The sequence below is a fragment of the Pleurodeles waltl genome, chromosome 11, assembly GCF_031143425.1.
Source record: "Pleurodeles waltl isolate 20211129_DDA chromosome 11, aPleWal1.hap1.20221129, whole genome shotgun sequence".
In the NCBI taxonomy this organism is placed as follows: Eukaryota; Metazoa; Chordata; class Amphibia; order Caudata; family Salamandridae; genus Pleurodeles; species Pleurodeles waltl.
Genome location: NC_090450.1, coordinates 72,501,159 through 72,524,233, shown reverse-complemented (window position 1 = coordinate 72,524,233; position 23,075 = coordinate 72,501,159).

The window sequence follows — 23,075 nt, the reverse complement described above, 5'->3', positions numbered from 1 at the left end:
ATAGCCAAAAAAAGGCTCGGCACAGGAGGGGGAAAAGGCCTGTCAGCGAAGGGGATATTTATGTACACACACACACACTCACACACACATATATATTGTTTTGAAAAATCTTGAAAATGACAATCAAAGTAATAAATGTGAAAAATGTACAAAACATCACATTAACTGGTAAGTAATATTGTTTTCATGCTAGATATGTGTAAAATCATAAGATAAAAATAATTTCATATTACAAAATATGTTTCGGTATAAAAATGTAATAGATACCTAAAAAAGTCCTAAAAGTGAATTTTTTTTTTAAATATAAGTGCACTGTATATAGAAACTCAAAGCAAAAAGAATACATTGTGAAAAATGTATAAGAACAAAATGCAACATTTTCTTGTAAGAAATGAAAACAGGAAAAGACTTATTAAAGTTGAACACACCAAAAATGTGTTACAGCAATGACAATTATTGTATACCATAACAATCATTTTTGTAAAAAAAAAAGATGTGATAATCTGTGTTAAAAAATAAATCCTTGTAAACAAAAATTATAAAATAAATATATAGAGATATACATTCAGTTCACAACAAAATATATAATTGTACATGTTACTTTACTATAGACATTTACTTACAATTAGAACTACAAAAATCGTCCACAGCAGGGAAAGTATTGTACTTTGGAATGGAAGGTGGAATTTCCCCACTTCAAACTTTCCCACATTGGGAAAAGTGTTGAACTCTGGAGGCTTAGATTCAGTATTCCCTAAACATAACAATTTTGTTGAAAGAGTTAGGCTCTCATGTGGGGGTTTCAGATTTAATAATCCAGACTCAGCCAGATTGGAGAAAATGTGGAGAAAACAGATTAATTATTCCCACTCCAAGTCAAGCCACATTGGTGAAATTGTTAGATTCTGTGGTGTACACCTTTATTTTAACTATTCCATACTTAGTGACAGTGGGGAAACTGTTGGAATCTCAAAGGTCAGATACACTATTATAACTCCAAATTTAACCAAATTTGGAAAATTGTTGGACTCATTGTGGTTCAGACTGACTATTCCTGATCCAAATTTAGCCCCATTTTGAGAAGTGTTGGTCTCTTGAGGCTCAGATTTACTATCCCCACTCAAAACGAAGCCACACTCGGGTAATTCTCAGGGGCTCAGATTGACTATTTTCACTCCAAACTAAGCCAGAATGGAAAATAGTTACCACCTGGGGCAATCAAGTAAAAAAAATCAAACTACAAATAAAAGCAGATTAAAATAAAAAACAATTTTGTCATTAAATTTATCTTAGCTGCAAACATAACCACAAATTGAAAAATATTGTGTCCTTAGACATTTTATGAATTCATTATTAAAAATACAAAATTCATATATTTAAATTCTCTCTTAAAATATTAAAAATAAAATATTTATATATTTCTTTAATCTATTTAAAAATGTTTACATTTTAACAGCACATAGATTATATAGTGAAAAAAATCTAAATTGTTTAAACATTTTTATAAATCGCTATTTATTTTTTAACAAATAAAAATACATTATCTACTTTATCTAAATTAATTCAACATGCAATTTGCTAAATAAAAAATAACCATTGAAAAAATAAAAGTAATAATTAATAATATGCAATTATATTGTAAATAATGAACCACCATCTGAAACAATACACAACACAATAACATTCCCAAACCAATTTGGAAAAATAAAGTGAAATTTAATGAGCAAAAACACACCAGGTCATTCAGATATAAATAGGAAAACAAGAGATCTGTTTTTTTAAAAATGTTTTAAAGCAAAAAGTGCCTAGAAAAAGAAAAGGTTCATAAAAAATTAACAGTTTATGTTTTCAGGTCAACTGTGATGGAGTGGAAGGCCGATGACCCAAGAGGGATGCCTTGGTCAAAGTTTTTACCTTGAACCTCGAACTTCGTCTCTGAATGGGAAGTTGTCAAGGTCCAAAGGTTTTGGTGGTTGAGAGTCCCTCAAAGTTGGATATGTCTTCATTGAGCTCCCACTGAAGCCATTTGTTCTGTCATGAAAAGCTCTGAACAAGACAAAGCTGGAGTTTGCAGCTTCAAAGGGTGCTTTGTGAGTGAATTTGATTTGCTCCCTCTCCCTGGTCCAAAGGATTGCAATTGAATTAGGGCCTAATGTATGACAGTTAAACATAATAATTCTAAAGTAAATACTGGTGAAATATGAATCATTACTGTAGATGTTCAAATGCACCATCTACTGTGATACTGAATTGTTGTGATTCACAGTGGCAAAATACTGAGGCACTCATTATGAACTCGGCGGGAAAACCCTGCGTTGAAGTCCCCAGCACATTGAAGACCCCACCGGCCACATTAGGAACATTCAGATGGGCTGGCAGGCGGAAACAGTGTTTCCCCCAGCCAGCGCAGCTGAATGCAGGGCCTCTACATTGACGCCAGCTCCACATGGAGCCGGCAGCAATGTAGCAGTGAGGCGGGTGCAGCAGCATCCGTTGCGATTATCACTGCCCGTTAATTGGGCAGTGACATGCGCGATGGGCTGTGCCCCAAGGCACCCATTCTGCCAGTCTTTTCCTGACGGGGTATACCGCCAGGGAAAGGCTGGTGGAATCAGGTACATTATCCAGCGGGCAGCGCTGCTTGCAGCGCTGCCCTGTCGGATATGTAACTCCGCCGTTGTCCAGCTGCCTGGTGGCGGAAGCCTGGCGGTGGAGGACTTACGCCAGTGGAGGTTTTGCCACGTCTAATATATGGTAGTCTGGGCCGCCATGCCGGTTGCGTTAATTACTGCCACCGCTGGCATGGCGGCCTAGACCGCCATGTTCAAAATGAGGGCCTGACTAATTGATAACATCAGTGAACCAAAAAGTGAAGCAGGTGCACTGTTAGAGAAGAGAATGGATGAGTAGAGACCACTATTTCAGTACTCAGCCAGTATTACTAATACTAAAATGGCAAGCCAAATATTAGCTGCAGATACTTCCAGAAAACAAAAGTTCAGCAATGCCGAAAATCTAGGTGGATGAGTCTGTGGTAGAAAGAGTCGAACTCTTTGGCAAATCATCTACTAATGTCCTAAAAACCACCAAAAATGAATATGAGAAATAATTAGAAATCACATTAACACTGTGGGAGTCACAAACAGGATCACAGAAGAAATCAGGAAGTAGTGGTATGATTTAAAATCTTGTATGAAATTAAGATTGTTAGCTAGATGAGCATCGGCTACTGGCACATGAGGTGGTCTGCGTACAGAAACCCCTGAGTACCAATGAGGAGATGATTGCTTCCGCATTTCAACCGGACACACTCAGAAGTGTCGGTAACATGGATACTCTAGCCCAGTGGCCAGCATGACAGGTGAGGCACCACTGAAGTATATATGGAGGTCAAAATAAGGAGCATGTATGTAGGCTATGATAAGCTGTAATAGGCACACTCATGCATACACAAATTACCCCCAGGTTCCAGTCCTCGTTCCCTTCATTACCTGTGGCGATAACCTTCTCCAAGACAGAAGAATAGACTTAAGGAATGCTATCCCCTACCCACCCCCCCCCCAACCACCTCAGGAGTACATAACCCATACTTACCCAGCATTCTGTCTGTTCTTTTTTTCTGTCTCTGACTGATAGACTTGAGGACTGGAGGGATCTGCTCCTGCCAGGTGGGGGTTTCTCTCAGTGGGGGTCTTGTTCTTCCTCCTGCAGGGTGCTAAGGAAGTGTTCCTGCCTGCACCTCCCTGTCTGCTGGGCTCACAAGAGGTGCAGGGGTTTGTTTCTGGGCCAGGGCCCGTGGGTTGGGTCCTTCATTCTCGCAGTCAGTTGTGACAGCCTGTGGCTTCTGGGTTTGATGGTACCCGGGGATGAGGTGCCTGAGACTTTTGCTGGTTCTCTGCTGCACCAGTTTCAATGTTTTGCTCTAGTGGATATGCCTGTTCTACCTTGGATTCAGGAAGTACTGAAGTGGGAGTGGAAGGATCCTGATAAAATCTTGATGCCCAGGTTTATGGCCAATTTATATCCCTTGAAAAATAAGAGTCAGGACCTGCCAGACTCCTTTGTAGCTAGTTTGGTAGGGCGCAGTTCTCTAGCTGAGGATGCCATCATCAGGGATGCAGTGGATAGGCAGGTCGATGCTGCCCTTAAGATGGTGTATTCTGGGGCTCATCTGGCTCTGTGTACACAGATTTATGGCACTTTTGTGGCACAGTCACTGATTTCAGATCTGAAGGGTCTTTATCGGGCCCCAGATGAGTCTTCAGACTGCTCAAGGGTGCTGGAGCACATTGAACGTCAGGTGGAATGCCTGTCAGATGTGTCCTTTGATGTTGTCAGGGCCTCAGCCCTTTCTGGTGGGGCTTGTGTGGTGCCATGGCATAGTTTAGTTGGGAATGATTGGAAGATGGATGCTGCGCAAAGATCCTTCACTCTCAGGATGCCTTTTTAAGGGTCTGTTTTGTTAGGCGCTGAGTTGGAGGCAAAGCTTCATAAAATATTTAAGGAAAATAAACATTCTTCTTCTCTTAGGTCTTTGCCTGGTGATTGTCAGCCTTCCAAAAACAAGTCCCTCCTGCATCAGCCTGCGAGGAGACCGTTTACATGTCCCTAAGGACAGTTTTCTGGGGATTGGGGTCATGACAGGAAGCCTACATTCTCCCCTCAGAAGCCTCGCTCCTGACTCTATGGTAGAGCCAGTTGTCGGTGTGGGCAGACTTCTGTAGCTTTTTTTGGAGCCCTGGAGGGAGACTACGTCAGACGCCTGGGTTTCTGACATTGTGCAGTCAGGTTACAAGACCGAATTTGGGGGGGTTCCCTCCTCTTTCAGGGGTGTGGCCGACTCCTTGGCCTGACAATACCATGAAACGCACATCTTTGTCTCAAGGGATTCAGGCTCCTCTGGAGAAAGGTGTGATTCTAGAGGTACCTCTCCTGGAGCAGGGGCAGGGGCTTTACTCTGTAATTTTCGTGGTAGCCTAGTCCACTGGGGGCTTCAGGTTGGTGCTGGATCTGAAAGCTTTGAACAAATTTGTGACTCATGTCTCCTTCAAGATGGAGACGTTGCAACGCATCATTAACTTATTGGTCAAAGCGCATCTGATGTGTACTCTGCCTTGCAAGACACCTATTACCATGTTCCGATTCACCCTCTCTCCCAGCCATTTCTGCTGTTTTACGTCAAAGGTTCCCACTTCCATTTCAGGGTGCTTCCATTCAGGCTCAGGTCAGCTCTGAGGGTGTTCACCAAGGTGGTGCCCCTTCTGGTGGCCTGCTTGCATCTTCGGGGGATCTACCTCTACCCCTAACTGGACAACTGGCTGTTTTTCGCCCCAACCAGGGATCTGGTTCTCCAAGACATGCAATAAGTTTGTGCTATTTGCCAGGCCCTTAGGTTCCTGATAAACTGGGGAAATGTCAAGTGGTCCCCTCGCAAGATCTAACTTTTATAGGGGCCAGATTCCACATGGATAGCAACAGGGTATTCTGCCTCTTCCCTGGGTGGGGGGGCACTGCAATCCTTAACTCAGGAGATCTTGGGCCTGTCTGCTGTGCCAGTCCACACTTGGCTTCGTCTTTTTGGGTACATGGCAGCAGGAGTGTTCACAGGGCCGTGGGCCTGCTTTGGGGTCTGCCTCCTCTGGCTTCATCCCCTGTCCCTAAGGGATCCTCGCTCAGGAGACTTAGACTTGCTGGTTCCAGTATCTTCTCCAGCTCTTGTTCCGACTCTTGAGTGGTGGTCTCTGGGGGAGTATCTCTCTCCAGGGGTGTTCCTCTGCAGCCGGATCCTCCTTTGGTCGTAACTATGGATGCTCGCTCTTTTGGTTGATTGGCTACGCGCTATCTTCAGGCTTGGTGGTCTCTTCGGGAGAGTCCACGCTCCTCCAATTGGCAGGAGCTGATGGCAGTGTTCAGGGCTGTCATGGAGTTTAAAAATTCCCTGGTGGGGCATCACTTAGTGGTGCGGTCTGACAACCAGGTTATGGTTGCCTATCTGAACAACCAGGGGGAATCAAGTCTCGCTCCCTAAATGTGGTGGCTGGACTCTTGTTTCAGTGAATGGAGGGGAATCTGCAGTCCTAGTGGCTACTTATGTTCCACATGTAGACAACGGAAATGTGGATGCTCTCAGTCGCTTCTGTCTCCTGTCTCAGGATCTCTCTCTCTCTCGGGGGATGTTTCTCCAAGTGTGTGAAAGGTTTGGTGTACTTTATCTGGATCTCTTTGCTTTCCTGCTCAATGCTCAGTTGCCCGGTAATACCTGTTTTTGGCAGGAAGGGGCCTGGGTGGGTGGATGCTTTGGTGGTCACTTGGCCTCATTGTCTGTTGTATGCCTTCCTGCCAGTGGCACTGATTCTGAGGATTTTGGCATGGTTGTTGCAGGAATCTTGAGTTGTGATTCTGGTTGTTCCTTTCTGGCCTTGGCAGTCATGGTTTCCCATTCTTCGGAGGCTGGCTATTCAGGGGCCGTGGTTGATACCTTGCCTCCCATCCCCTCTTCTGTCAGTGCCCCCTCTGGATCTCCGGCACCTGCAGCTGTTGGTTTGGAAGTTGCTAGGAGGGGATTGCACTGCAAAGGTCTCCCTCCCCAGTTAGCTTTGGCTATTCAACAATTGAGGAAGCCTGCTTCTTCGAAATCTTATAAGAGGCACTGGGGGAATTTGTGGTGTTTTCTTGGGGGTTTGCCCCCTTTGGATTGTTCCCTGGCGGATGGTCTGCAGTTTTTGTGGGGGGGGGGGGCCTGAGGAACGTCTTTCTGTCTCAACTTTCTGGCCCAGTGGGCCACCATTAAGGCTTTCCGTTCCTCTTGGGGTAATTGGTGGATGTGGATGATCTAGTCTCATGTCTACTGCGTAGCTTTTCCCTCCCTCGCCCTGTGGTCTGACCCTCTTTTTCTCTCTGGGATTTACCTTTGGTCTTGAAGGCTTTGGTGTCTTTCCCTTTTTAGCCACTGGAAAACCGGGGATATTAAGTTTGTCACTTTTAAGGTGGTTTTCCTGGTTGCAATTACTTCTGCCAGGGGGATTGGGGAGTTGGGTGCCCTTATGGCAAGTGAGCCTTTTTTGTCCTTTCCTGCTGAGGGTGTGGTGTTGAAACTGGATTCCTCTTTTGTCCCAAAGGTGGCTTCACATTTTCATTGTTCCCAGGAGCTGGTTTTGCCAGCGTTACCTTCTTGTGTAGAGTGGAGGTCGGCGATCTGGATTGGTCTTTGCTGGATGTGTCCAATGCTATGCGGATTTACTTGGATAGGACTCAGCAGATTCAGAAGATGGACTCCCTGTTTGTTTCTTCTGGGGCATCTTCTAGGGGTGAGAATGCTTCTTCTTTTTCCATCAGCTGGTGACTTAAACTGGTTATTGCACTAGCCTACTCAGCTTCTGGTGTTCAGTTCAGCTTCCAGTTGGGGTGAAGGCCCATTCGACCGGGGGTGGGGGGATGGGGGGAGGGTCTGCTTCCTCGGCTGAATTGCGGGCGGTCTATTGCTGAAATTTGCTGTATGGCTTCTCGATCTTCTTCTAATACTTTTGTTCAACATTATTGACTCTGGAATGTTTTGGGAGATGACACAAATTTCGGTTTGGGGGTTCTTCAGGTGGTTTGCTCTTGACCTGTTTGTGTGTTGTTTCTTTTCTTTTTCTTTTTTTCCCCTGTGCTTGCATTAAACTTACTCTGTGAATACTGGCATTCACTGAGTTGCTGTCTTTTTGTTATGTTTTCTATGCGTGTGGGGAAGGCCGGTGTTGCTGGCTTTGGTATTCTCCACAAATAATGAAGGGGAAGAGAACTGGAGGGGCCTGGGGGTACTGTCCTATTACTTACCGGTAACCGTCATTCCTCATGGTCCTTTAGTCCTCATCCTCTTCTTTATGCCCCTTCCTTCCTCCCCTGGGACCGGCCTTTCTTTATGAGCTTGGTAGGTTCAGATGGAATTATGGGTAAGTATGGGATATGTACTCCCAGTGGGAGGGTGCGGGGGTAGGGGATAGCGGTCTTTAAGTTCTTTTTTCTGTCTTGGAGATGGTTATCTACTCAAGTAATGAAGGGGACAAGGACTACAGGACTAGGAGTATTGAGGATTACCGGTATGTAATGGGGCATTAATACAAACTAATTTCTCAAAGTTTATAATCCATAGCAAGCCATAAGAAACACAATTCATCGTGTGTCTAGTAGTGATAATATTAATGTACCTTTAATTCAAAATACAAATTAAACAACATAAAAGATAATGTTTAACAATCGTTATTTATAAGTCCTGAACATCTTTAACATGAGCCTCAATTTTTAACCTTTCAAACACTATTTTTTGATTCTTACTATACCTACAATTCCAAAGAATGGTATCATATGCACTTTCACCGAAGAACCACATTCAAAATGACTATTGTTTCTCAACACAGAACCATCTACCCAACGTCCCATGCAAGTGGAGAAATTACACCAGGCTTGGGCAGTCGGGCAAGCATGCCAGTAGATATAGATGCACCTACGAGAATGACATTGCCACTTCTTTTGTTACTCAGTCAAAATCATAGCCCCAATTGCCAAAGTTACTGTCACTTGATGACACTCCATTCCTTGATCATTCATAACAACTACTAGGCCAGGTATTCGAGAACCAACTCAAAGATGCTGCAGCATTGCTACAACTTCATCTGCATACAGGACAATATTTAAAAAAGTCCTTTGATCAGTTGCCAAGTGGATGAAGTCTAATCCTCTTAGGCTGAAAACGAACAAAACCAATGTTCTTTTCTGTGACAGTACTTCTATGTGGTCCTCCAATTGGTAGGCAGACATTTTTGGATCCCTGACTACTCCCACTTCCTCATCTTGAAATCTAAGCATTATTTTTGATCATCAGCTGTCCTTTAGGATCCTTAATAGTAAGCTCATGTCGATCTGTTTTCTTATAATGAAGCTCATTAGGAACATTACTCCTTCCATACTCAGTACTTCAAGGAAAACCTTGGTACAAGAGTTCATAACTTCAAGATTGGATTCCTGGTTACTCGATCCACAGCTCAAGCAGATTCAAAAAGGTGCAGCTCGCCTGGTTCTGGGTGTCAACATGCGCTGTCATATTTCATCCCATCTTACCCAGCTACACTGGCTGCCTATTAAGAAACACTTTATTTAAATCTCTTAGCTTTAATGCACAAAGCCCACTATGGCCCTTCCTTTAAATAACCATGCGGCCTCTCCTGTTAATTACATCTTTACAACTTTACATCCAGTTCTGTACATTTTGTTCTCAACTTGTTCTCGCTCCTATATTCAGAAAAAAAACACCCATGCTTATAAGAATTGTGCGCCTCTCTTTTCTCATTTTAGCCCACAACCGGACCCTTTGCTCCAGTTCTTTACATTTTTACATATTTACATCCAGTTCTTACATCTTGTTCACATCATTAAATTCAGAAACACGTGCTTGGAAGGCCAAGCATTCACGTGGTAATGGTAAATGTTTGGAATGCTCTTCCTCTCAGCCGCCGAACTGAACAATGACTGAAATCACTGAAAGATTACCTATTTTCTGCCGAGCTGGAGTGACTAGGTTATCAATCAATTTGTCCTGAGACTAGCTCCAGGACAACCTTTTTCTGGGTATCCATACACTTTGTAATTTCAAATTCATTCATTAATACATTTATTTAGTGTAAATGAAAAATAATTGTTGGCAATCACTGCTCTACATACTTTTTCTTCAGACGAATGTACAATGTCTTGTCCAGATGTATGATGATTAGAAAAAGATCCCTTTCCCTCATCAGGACCATCAGAGATTGATTCTTTTGCCAAGCCCCTACACATGACAAGGCTTTGTAGCGTTGTATAAACTGCAGTCATCTTTCAACATGTGCCTGGATTGTATTGCTGTCGATGTTACAACAAAATATACATTTAATACATTTGTTTAAAACTGACATTTCTATCCTCAGGTACACTATTGGATATCTCATCTAATTGTTTACAAAGTGAATTGGGAATTTTTCCTTCCATTTCCAACGTAAAAGGGATAGGATAAGAGTGACTTCAATGGTTGGACATTGCCTTGCTTTAACATATTTGTAATTACTCACTTTCGTTTGAAAACAAACATATTGGTATTGCTTAATTAAACACATGCCTTTCACACAAAAATACACACTTTTAGGATGATATTAGTACCAGGATGCCTGTATTTAATAACCAACATGTGTCTGTTTGTCACCCGTCCCCATAAAAAAATTAAAACAACAAATGTGATTTTTTAAGCACTGACAAGATTTTTTTTTGGGGGGGGATTGACATAGAAAGTAGACTCAAGTTGTGTGAGCTGGCAGGGTTGCCATTAAATTAAATCGACTAATTGTATTACAAAATGTAAGGTTCAAAACCAGGCTTCAAAAGTACTGTTTAGTGGTCTAAATTATGACGTATCATAGATAGCACCGCAGAAAGAAAATTTTGCAGAGTTTTCAGATGTCTTTAGGTTGATATTTATATACTGATCACATCTATAGTATATGGTAATTTGTCTGTAAAAGTAAACAGTAAAACAAAAGACCGAAGGCCATCAATTAATTGTCTATCAATATAGTATGGAATTGTAGTTCAATATTACCTTAGTAAATGGATATAATCTCCTTGCTGAAGAAAGATCTAAATATATACAACTGTGAGGCGCGATGGGTTTCTCTAAAAATGCAGGCTTGGTAATAGGAAAGGGGCATTTTCTTCAGTGTTTGATGGTAACCATGGTTACTGTCAGAGGTATAGAAAACTCTGAAACACTTTAGTCTACGTTGAACCACCAAGTCTAGTGATAAATGGAATCAAAAGCTATCAACACATCTGACTTCTTTGAGACTGCACTGGCCCACTCGAAAAGAATTATTAAAGATTCACAGTTCATCCCATCCAACATAAATTAGACAAGATTATAATGAATTGTCCAACAGCTCTTAATAGCAGCTAAATGATGTAAATATGAGCTGACCTACAAACATAATTTCATGAAATCCAATTTATTCAAGACATGAAATGTAGGATATGCACGAATAAAGGTATCTCTATTAATTTAAATACATTTCTCAACAAACATCACACAACAAAAGACGTGGCAGGTGCCATGGGTTTGCAGCACAATACTTGTTGGACATTATCAACATCCAAATCCACAGGTGCACCCGTACAATCTGAAGGTTTCATTTTATATGGTGAATTCATGTATACTGTATGTAAGAACCTGTGATATTGTTTACTTTAGACTTTGTTACTGAATTGTGATATGGCTAATCTTTAACACAAACACTTTGTATTCTTTCCTTATTTTTAGTCTTTAAGTTTTAATTGCCTGGACAAATAAATTGTGTTTGTGTGTGCATTATAATTTAGTTAGCCACAGATTATATATTATTCAATAAGAAATAAAATACATTTCTGTGGAAAAACAGATTTTCAAAATGTGTTGATTAAATACCATGACTTTTTTACTGTTCCGTCAGTGTTATCGTTGTCAATCAAATGAATCACACTATGGAACATTGATGAGATTTCCAGGGTTACTAAGGCACAGGTAGGAGACACACCTCCCAACCAGGGTGGAATATGCCACAGTGTGTGCTCCCCTGCTGGGGGACCACTTGCCATATTAGGAAATCCCAAACAGGCAGGTGGGAATTACTGTGGCTAGGGCCAGTGGCTCCTTGTCCAGAAACTGCATTTTCCTCCATGTGTGAGAAGCAGAGCAGTGTTTTGTAGGGGAGAGTGACAGGGTATCTAGCAGTGCAGGAAGTGGTAGGTTTGGCAGACAGTAAGCTGGCACCTGGGCAAGGAATGTGGACTCCATGGTAGGTTCAGCAAACAATCCCAGTGTGCTGCTTGAATTGGTGTGCTTCTGTTTCTAGAGTGGAGGAAAGAGCACAAGAAATAGTACAGCTGACAAATAGGTGTCTGGCAACTGCAGGTAATGTGCTGCTTTCGAAATCTCACGTCATGACCTTTCTCACATCCAGCACCTGTGTCCCCCCATCTCCATTTCCTATTGTGTTTAAATATTTTTGGTCATTTGTCCTTGCATTCTGATGTCTCCTGCAGTCTCTGCACTTTGAGAACCTGCAGCCACAATGTCTACTTCCTCTACTTTGGTCGGCTCCTGAGCTGTATACATGTAGCTTGCGGACTAGTTAAAATCTCAGGAGATGCCCTTACTGATAAGTCACCCTATCTGCGTGGCTCCATATGTTTGCATATATTGCTTAACAGGTCCTAGGCCTCCATATTTTTGTTTTTCTTTACACTGCTGAAATCCAAAATCCATTGTATCAGTCGTTCTGGGTCATGATGAGATTCACTAGGTCTCCTTCGTTCAACATTAGCAGCCTCAAATAGTCATCTATCTCTCCACTTCATCTTTTACCCAGGCCTGCAGTTTTCCTGGGGTTCTGCTCCTCACCATTAGGGAAACTGCTTCTCTGAGAAAAGGAGATATTGCATTATGATTCTGTGACCTTTATACCTACCAGTTCCCAACTCTCCTTTAATGGCACAGAACTTTGCAGAATGGATACTATGGGGGTCATTACGACTCCCGCCGGACGCGGTGACCGCGCGCCTGGCGGGAGCCGCCAAAATACCGTACTGCGGTCGCAAGACCGCAGCGGGTATTTTGAGTTTACCCCTGGGCTGGCGGGCGGCCTTCAAAAGGCCGGCCGCCAGCCCAGGGGAAAACGACCTTCCCACCATGAAGCCGGCTCGTAATCGAGCCGGCGGAGTGGGAAGGTGCGACGGGTGCTACTGCACCCGTCGCGTATTTCACTGTCTGCTATGCAGACAGTGAAATACAAGCGGGGCCCTCTTACGGGGGCCCCTGCAGTGCCCATGCCATTGGCATGGGCACTGCAGGGGCCCCCAGGGGCCCCGCAACACCCCCTACCGCCATCCTGTTCCTGGCGGGCGAACCGCCAGGAACAGGATGGCGGTAGGGGGTGTCAGAATCCCCAAGGCGGCGCAGCATGCTGCGCCGCCTTGGAGGATTCTGACGGGCAGCGGAAAACCGGCGGGAGACCGCCGGTTTTCCTGCACTGACCGCGGCCAAAGCGCCGCGGTCAGAATGCCCTAAGGGGCACCGCCAGGCTGTCGGCGGTGCTCCCGCCAACCGCGAGCCTGGCGGTCACAGACCGCCAGGCTCGTAATGAGGGCCTATGTTTGTTGTGCTCACTCGGCAAAGTTCTTTTGTTTTCAAAAAACAAAAGTCCTTATTTATAGTTTTGACGGATGGAGTTCTGTCTGTTGGGGTGGCAAAGGGCATTGGGCCCTCATTACGAATATCGCATCTTAAGCAGGCACACTCGCGGTGGCGGTCAGACCACCGGCAAAGTGGCGGTCCAACCTCTACATTACAACTGTGGTGAAAGTGCCACAGTCGGACTGCCGGCACCGCCACTTTTAGGCTGGCTGAAGGCCTGGTGGTGCTGGCGGTCTTAATCCGCCAGGGCAGTGCTGCTAGCAGCGCTGCCCTGGGAATATTGACCCTGTGTCCGCCAGCTTTTGTATGGCGCTTCCATCGACATGCAAAGGCTGGCGGAGATGGGGTGCCTGGGGCCCAATGGGGGTTCCTGCACTGCCCATGTACTTGGCATTGGCAGTGCAAGGGCCCCCATGGACAGCCCCGTTGCGCTTTTCACTGCCTGAATTACAGGCAGTGAAAAGCGCAAGGAGTGCTTTTGCACCCAACGTACTGCAACATTGCCGCTGTCTCGATTACACGCTCTTTCCGTAATAGGGCAAACGGGTGGGAAACCGGAGTTGCGGTTTTCTTGCCCAAAGAGTTTGGCAGGCGACCTCTGCTGCCCGCCAAACTCATGATGAGGCCCTGAGTGTCGGATTTAGAGTTCCATGGCCGGTTTAATCAGTCTTAAATGTGACATATTACATGTGTCATAGTATATAATACACCTATAATACAGTGTTTGGGCTATCATCACGTTTGTGATGGAGTAACCAGTCCCTCATCCCCGTAATAATCTATCCATCAAATCGGGAGAGGAGCCCCGGCCCAGCAGTCATCTCTGTGCTTTGAAAAGAACTCCTGTCACTGCAGTTTCCTTCAGTGTACAAACACAGCCATAGTCAATAATGATAGACACCCACCAACTTTCCAGGTTTTTTGTTTTTCAGAAACACATAAGAACTAATAACACCTATACTCTGGGAGTTTTTTCCCAGCGTTGCAGTTTATTCCACGAGGCAGTAGGTAGAAGCTTTCCATCAACCGAGCCAGTGCGATCTCTGAAAATAAACAATTGTTCTAAATTAGGTGGGTGCACTGAGGGTTTTGACAGACATCACCTGTGTCACATTGTGATGAAGTACCCTGTTTACCAAATAGGAAATCATCCCAAAGCAGGAGCTTTTTACTTGAAAAAAAAACCAATTGTTCTGTGCCAATGCCATTCTTAATTTCTTTGCCCACTATTACCATGCCCTGCATTGCAGTACCAAGAGGAAATTCTACTGAAATTCTACTGATGGTCTTCTTGCCTCAGTGAGAGCAGGGTGACAAAATAGAACCTGGTCGCCCAGTGAATAATGAGACCCAGATTAAAGCTTTATGCAGGGATATGAGGTGAAAAACTGCACGTTTGACAGAGGGGGAGCCCAGTCAGGTTTTATTAGGCCCCCACACCTACCCCCCCCGCCAACCTATAAATAATGCCCTCAACAGCTTCCTCTTGACCACTTAGGAGTCACTCAATTAAGGGCAAATTTAAGAGCCCCTAGCGCCATTCCAAAACCACATTAGCATCATTTTATTTACACTAATGCAGTGTTAGCAGGCCAAAAAAGCTGCCCCATATTTACAAAGCGGACCCATAAATGCTTTACACCACTTTGTAACCCTTTGCGCTACATTATGCCTGTACCAGCCATAATGAATACAAAGTGGGCATTCCCCTGTTAGGGGTGGGCAAACAAATGGCGCACAGAAATCTAAGAGATTTCCTTTCGCCATTGTTTTCGGCACCTTTAATGCCTGCTCTGAGCAAGCATTAAAAGGAGACTTCAATTGGTCACCATGGGCCTCTGGGTGCTTTGCAGGATTAACGTCAGAATTTTTTATGCTAATCCTGCAAAACGCCAGACTAGCATTAACAATTCTGACACTAGTCCCCTAATTACCACCATGGTGTGCTGTATTCTAAATACCAATGGCACATGGATGGCGGTAGAGGGTCGCTAAGGAGTGCATTAAGGGGTCCATTTTACTAAAATATGCCCCTGAATGTATGGGTATACATGAGTTTGCATTCCAAACATCATCTCATAAACAAAGGCAGGCAAATACGAAAATGAATGTGACACCTCCAGTACACCTCTTTCCAGAACCTACCATTAATAGACCCTGAGAGGAAATAGGAGGAACTTGCCCAGTATTCAAAACACTGTTTTCCTTTGCACAGTCTAATGCCCCAACTGCCCACCCTTAATCTCATGGGAAAAATCATTCCAAGATTAGCAACATAAATGCCTGCAGATGCACGTTAGGCATCTGGGAGAAAGGATGCACTGCAAAGCTAAGATGTATGATGGACAAAGCCTATTTGCATATTTTCAAATCAGATTTGCTACTTTTCAGAATTAAACTAGGATTTTTTGTGAACCTAAGCAGGACAGAAGCTTTCAGTGGTATCCAGACATTGTATCAGTGGAATGCAGAAATTGTAGAGAAAGAGTATCCCATCCAGACAAAATCTGTTGACTTTTGATATTTGCAGAAAATATTTACTTGTGTTTCATAGTCATATATAGTGCAGCGTAACCAAAGCATTGTCAGTGCGCTTTGTAGGTTTCCAAGCAGACAATATCATTTTCTGCTACACCGACCAAGGGGCCAGATGTAGGAAACAGTTTGCGACTCGCAAATGGCAAAAATTGCCGTTTGCGAGTCGCAAACTGGAGTTTCCTATGCAGAAATGCATTTTGCGAGTCGGAACCGACTCGCAAAATGCATTTCCGACTCGCAAATAGGAAGGGGTGTTCCCTTCCTATTTGCGAGTCTGAGTGGTATGCAATACCATTTGAGACCGCGTACGCGGTCGCAAATCGTATCGCAGTTACCATCCACTTCAAGTGGATGGTAACCCACTCGCAAATTGGAAGGGGTCCCCGTGGGACCCCTTCCACTTTGTGAATGGACCAAAAATATTTTTTCAGGGCAGGGAGTGGTCCCAGGGACCAATCCCTGCCCTGAAAAAATACCGAAACTAAAGGTTTCGTTTTTTTTTTTAAGTGCAGCTCGTTTTCCTTTAAGGAAAACGGGCTACACTTAAAAAAAAAAAAACTGCTTTATTGAAAGCAGTCACGAACATGGTGGTCTGCTGACTACAGCAGGCCTCCATGTTTGCGAGTGCCTATACTCGCTATGGGGCCGCAATTTGCGACCCACCTCATGAATATTCATGAGGTGGGTCATTGCGACCCCATAGCGAGTTGCAGTCGGTGTCTGAGACACCGTACTGCATACCAATTTGCGAGGTGCAAATTGCGAGTCGCATGGACTCGCACTTTGCACCTCGCAAATTTTTACGTTGCTACATCTGGCCCAAGGTGCTATAATAGTGCCTTAATCAATGAGTGAACCCTGGAACAGATATTCATTATGAACTTGGACTGAAGGATGTAAGGAGCATAAACTTGGAGAAACAAGAACATAGAAAGAGTAGGACTTAGGACAATTGGCAGGAGATCAGCAGAAGGAGGAAAAATAATCTGGACAATCCCACAAGTCTAAAAATCATAGTTAGGTGTTATGAGAAGTTGAAAGAAGAGAAGAAAATGAGAGTCAGTGACAACAGACATGTTGAGCAGACAAAGCAAGAATACGTGATAGAAAGATGGTTGATGTGAGGGCGAGAAGGTGAGTCTTAGAAAGGGAAGGTAACATTCAGCTCCCTGAGAAGTAGTGTTTGCTGTTTAGTAATTGATTAAAGGATGAGTGCCACATACACTGGTTACCATGAGTGAACAGGTAAGGACAGGGATTGGTGAATCTGGAATGTGTCGAACATTAGGGAGACTTAAGGATGAAAATGGAACTGAAACAGATGTGTTTTGAGGCTTCTTCGGGAATAAAAGCTTGTCCATAATAGCTGATGTCTTCTGACAGAAAATGTTAAAAGCATAGGACAGCACCAGAAAAAGACTTGCTGTCAGTCCAATGGCGAGGGATTGTTTTTTTTAATTTAAAGTTGGAAAGTGCCTCAGACTTCTGCCTGGGACTGTCACCCTATGCAACAGAAAGGGGAGTATATTTTTTCCTATGTTGGTTCATTCAAAGTTGCAGTATGATTGATTTGTCTACTCCACCTTCCTGAGGCTAACGTATAGTGACTGAGAAAAGGAATTCCTGGACTCCATATCTGGGATTTCATACACATAAATTCAGTGGTCAAAGACACTGTATCAATGGTAGAAAGGGCCTAATTGTGTACTATTATTGAGATAATGGTCGTTATTCAGACTTCTCTCTGTATACTGCTGGGCAGGAAATACAGCTCGAAAGAAGCACTTGCCAATTGATATTGCTGTAGCTGGACAATAGTGGATGTTTGGTCTCCTTTAATAACAATTTCTGTTAGTGGAAATCAATTAAGTTATGGATAGTAAAGGCCTTTTTTAATGCCCTTCGTGTTCCACCTTGGACAAAAAGTCCTTTCTTTTTTACTCTGTTTTTCTAGCAAAGCTGTTTCTTTTTATTGAACAATCCTGCAACAAAAGGCCCCATCAGGCACAGGCCTTCCCTACTAACCTAGCCTTTTTTCTGGTCACCCAGTCCAGTGCCTTAGGTGCCACTCATTGGACAATTAACTCTCTATCAGAAAACTACTGCCTTTGAATCCCATGTGAAAGGAACTTCTCGTAGCAGAGGGCACATTCCATTCCTTACACCTACTAGCTCCTAAGAGACCTTCAAAATATTCCCTTCCTTGATATCCACATTTTCTTTCTAACTCTGTGATGTCCCTTTGGTTGTGCTGTGGTAATTAAAAGATACAGAAGGTGATACTTCTAATCTATCCAATTGCATCCACATATTTTTTAACTCATTCTATCTGAATGTCTAAAAAGATGCACCATCACCTGTATCCCACTGCACCTGCTGAGTAGCAACCAACATCTCAAACAGGTTTCTAGGACTTTGTATGAAGCCTACATTTCATCTCTGCAGTAGCACTTTCGTACCTCATTGAAATACATACCTTACTAGGCTTGGAGGTCTAGCAGGAAAAGTTCAGAACTCTGACAGTGGGGCACCAGCAGAAAAAACTCAGATCACGAATTTGGAAGATTCAGTTTTGTGCTCCTTGTCTGACCTAGTGTTGGGTCTGGATATTACTTTTTGCCTTTTGACATGGCCACAATTGTGAATTACCCTGCCTTTAGAATTCATAAAAAAAATATGTAATCAACTTTTTCCTTTCGGCAAAAACTCTCAATGTATTGTTTAACTTTATTAATGTATTTATATGTATGTTTGTATGTACATGCTTTTATGTATGCATATTACATATCTTGTTAACCTTTTCAAGTAAGCACGGTATTAGTTGAGTGAATTATTTGCTTTTTTGTTTTTTACTCATAGTTGGCGTAGGTGTTTGTGATATCTCATTATGGAACATTTTTAATTAATTAGTCACGCCTCAGAAGACTTTAAAATCTAGAAAGTTATCAATTTCTATCAAATACACAGAGATTTAAAAAAATTCTCATGGTACAAAGTTTGCTGTGCCAAGATGTTACTTCTTCTTGTATTATGGTCTTTAATCTAAATATTCTAAATATCAGGCAAGGACCTTAGTTGGATGGCCTAAAATTTGGCAGATCAACTACAAACTGCTATTAATGTGAAGCAAGACTGCATTCAGGAAACAGAATACACTTTGGCCAACTCTGTTGGGCCTTATCCACCTTCTTAAAACTATGATTCTACCATGTTCTTTTATTTAAAAGTATAAGTGCTTGTATCCCTCAATTAGAAGTATTATTGTCAAATTTGGTACACAACAGGTTAATCAGTCATATTACTCGGAGGGGCTTATGCAGACCAAACTTAAAAGAAGCATAAGTGGTGGATGGCTATAGAGCGAGGAGAGCTGACATGCTTACTGGGTTTCTCCCGCGATCTCTACGATAACATTTGAGTTTTGTAATGGTGAAAAGGCCAATGGGCGCTAAGACTTGTTCTTTAGGCCTGGGAAAAATGTGTGTTACACCAGTGAAATAACTTTATTTCAGTAATCTCATGTTACTCTAGTGTAAAGATTTGGGTGTACTATATAGTTTGGCTGAGAAGCCCAACCATACAGTTCACTCAGAAATACCGTCTTGGGTCCAAGTCAGAGTTATTTACTTAACCTTCAGCCAAACCCTATGGTAGCTATGGAACAGAGCAGGAAGGCTTAGCAAAGAAACAATATGAAAGCATTTAACAGCACCAAACAACAGAATAAGAATATCACCAAACAGGAAAAAGACACAACAACAATTTATGAAAATACAGCATATTTTTATACATTTTCAGAGTCCTTGATCACCAAAATTCTCCATAGGGTTCCAGAGATATGAGTTTTTAAACCATTCAAAACTTTGACATCAAGCATTGTCAAGTCAAAAGTTTGAGAACTTTTGAAAGGATGTTAAGAGTTTGTAACACTGAGGTCTGTGACTCCAACCCCAGTTGAGTGACCACATCCAACAGGATAGAGGTCTAGGAGGCATAAGAGAATTCTTTGGATAGTTCCCTGGCCACCAGAGTGTTCTTAGAGTGAGTTTTGAACTTTAAAGGGCAATCGTCATTGACTTCTACGGAGGTCCTGATGCTGAGGGATGCAGGATTAAAGATGCACAATGGATAATTCAGAAGCTGTGTTGTCCACGTTGGTGAAGCCCGGTTGACACTTCAGTCCACAGGTGAGTGGGGGAGACTCCGGCCATGGATCTCGGGGTCCAACAAAGTCCTCCTTGCAGGGGACAAAGGGCTGCTCTTGCAGACTTTTTGTTCTTGCAACACAGAGATCACAGGGCAAATCTTTGGTGGGGACTAGTGTCCCTTGGGGTGGATGAATTATGTCACAACCAACACCCATGGGTCCAGCAACCTCAGGTGCAACCTATGGCTATTTCCAAATTATCTGTTGAAATGCCGGCGTCTGGTAGTGTCAAAATAGCTGTGGTGGCTATCAGAGAGCTGGTTTGGGCTCTTGTAGTTTTAGTGTCCCCAGTCTCATTCTGTAGGGCCGCCAACTGATCCTTGGAGGTCTCTGCTTTATCTTGGGGTGGGGAATCAACTTATCCCCAAGCCAGGCATGCAGAACAGGGTCCAAACTTCGCTAAACCAAAGTGCAGCAGATGCAGTTGCTCTAATATCACAGCCTCATCTTGGGCACTTCCAATGGGTACAAAGTGGTCTTCTTCTCATCCTTGATCCAAATACAGCCAGAAATGAAGTCTCCAGTGGCAGGGGTGCCCATTATAGCCCAGTAAACTGCCTCCCGGGGGACAATACGGTCACTAGCCAATGGGCCAGTAGGTACCCTCCTATGTGGTGACACAGTTCCAGTGATGTGTGGCTTCCAGCTATCCCAGAGTGCATCTTGCATGCCACAACAAACATGGCTGGAGTCTTCCTTAAGTGTAAGGACCCTGGTAGTCCTATCCTGGGATGTGTGGCTACCATGGGCTGCACATCCATGGGAAACTGGTTCTGAAACTGGGTTCCTCTACCCCTGACTCTACCTTGTGTAGGGGAAGATCTCCTATGGGGGAGTGTTCTTGCAGCGGACCTTCATAGGCAGTATCACCTTTGATGCCTGCCTATTGGGCTTACACCCTTTGCAGCCCATCCTGTGGGAGGGGATCACACCGACAGCATGGCAAAAAATCTTTGTTCCTGGACTGGGAGTCTTTCACACCTCTCACCAGGTGGACAGAAACCTTCCCCGGTCCCAGTGCATCTATTGAGTCACTGGACCAGCTGGGTCAAAGAATAGCAACTTTCACAAAAGTTTCCAGCATTAGATTTTTTATAAATATGGACCACACCACTGAGTCCCCTTTAATTTGACATTGTTAGGTAGCCTGTGTCAGGAGTTAGATGCATTGGGATGCCAACCTTTAACCCGGCAGTTACCTTATAAGGCTACTTAACTATCCTCAGTAAAAACCATCAATTTAAGGATTTGCTGTACAGTCATATACAAAATATATGTCTATCTTAGCCATGTACATCTCCTTGCCTTAGGGCTTTTTAGGCCTGCCATAGAGGAGATTTATATATATAGTTAAGAGACTGGTCCACTTTGACAGTAGTGGTATTGGCAAAGTCGAGTGTGCAATGCATGCACAGCCTCTACAGTCTGCAATAGCAGCAAAAACTTGTGTTTTCACATTGTCTTACACAGAGTGGCACAACCAGTGCTGCAGCTCTTGTGTGGACAGCCAGCCTACCTGCCCTGGGTAGCTGGGTACCATATACTAGGGACTTATAATTAAGACAGCACATGCCAATTGGGGACACCCAATTAAACATACCGTTTTGAAAAGTAAAGATCAATGTCACTGAGGTCTGGACAGCAGGCCTCGGGCTGTCTCAAAGTAAAAAACAGTAATTGTCCAAAAAGGGGCAAAAATTTGGGGGCAGGCTTTTTCTCACATCTTGCAATGCAAAATACCGGCAATGTGTCCCATCACATTTTTCCGTGTCATTTAAAGTATACATTTACAGCAAATACTCTGCTTGCTGTAAAAATTTACTTCAGACACACAGGAATTTTGTGAATGAGAGAGACTGAGAGGCTGTCGTCCACTGTGCTTTTCTGTTTTTTGCAGTATTTTGTTAGCACAAAATGCATCCTTGCATCCTTGTATTTCATCAAAAAATACAGGCGGTCATTCTGACCCTGGCGGTCAAAGACCGCCAGGGCAGAGGACCGCGGGAGCACCGCCGACAGGCCGGCGGTGCTCCAATGGGGATTCCGACCGTGGCGGTAAAGCCGCGGTCGGACCGGCACCACTGGCGGGCTCCCGCCAGTGTACCGCCGCCCCATTGGAGGGGATTCCGACCCCCCCTACCGCCATCCAGATCCCGGCGGTCCGACCGCCGGGATCCGGATGGCGGTAGGGGGGGTCGCGGGGCCCCTGGGGGCCCCTGCAGTGCCCATGCCACTGGCACTGCCACTCTTAGGGGCCCCCGTAAGAGGGCCCCTACATGTATTTCACTGTCTGCTGCGCAGACAGTGAAATACGCGACGGGTGCAACTGCACCCGTCGCACAGCTTCCACTCCGCCGGCTCGATTCCGAGCCGGCTTCATCGTGGAAGCCTCTTTCCCGCTGGGCTGGCGGGCGGTCTGAAGGCGACCGCCCGCCAGCCCAGCGGGAAAGTCAGAATTACCGCCGCGGTCTTTCGACCGCGGAACGGTAACCTGACGGCGGGACTTTGGCGGGCGGCCTCCGCCGCCCGCCAAGGTCAGAATGAGGGCCACAGTGTCAAGTGCTAATTTTACATTTCATAGAGTTACGTATAATCAAAAATGCAGGTTTTGCACGCCCTTACTCTCTTGGTTTTTCTTGAATCTTATTTTTGAGTATCATCGAGGACTGTAACAGCAGACTCGGTGCCCTGTTTGCAACTGCTAGGTGCAATAATGAGTTGGCACAAGGAAGAGGGGGCATCTGATCCCTCCCTTAACCTTGGACAAGATCATTTGACCGCCTACAACCGTCCTGGCCCAAGAGATGGAGGATAGGGGTAATTTAAGGCCCAAGTTATAAAAAGCCCAAATCAATTGCTCTTTTGAGCATCCCAATCCATCTCACCTCAAGGTAAGGGTTTTGCTTTTGTGATATTTCTAGTTTTTAGAAATAGAAGTGTTTGTAGAACTAAAAAGAGCATGTGAATCAGACTTACTAACCTTTCAAATTGGATCTTTAATAGGTAAATATTATAGAATCAGGGTGTGCAAAAATCACTCAGTATTGTATTTAGATATTACAAGACAAATTCACAAAATCATGTATGGCTGTAAATCTG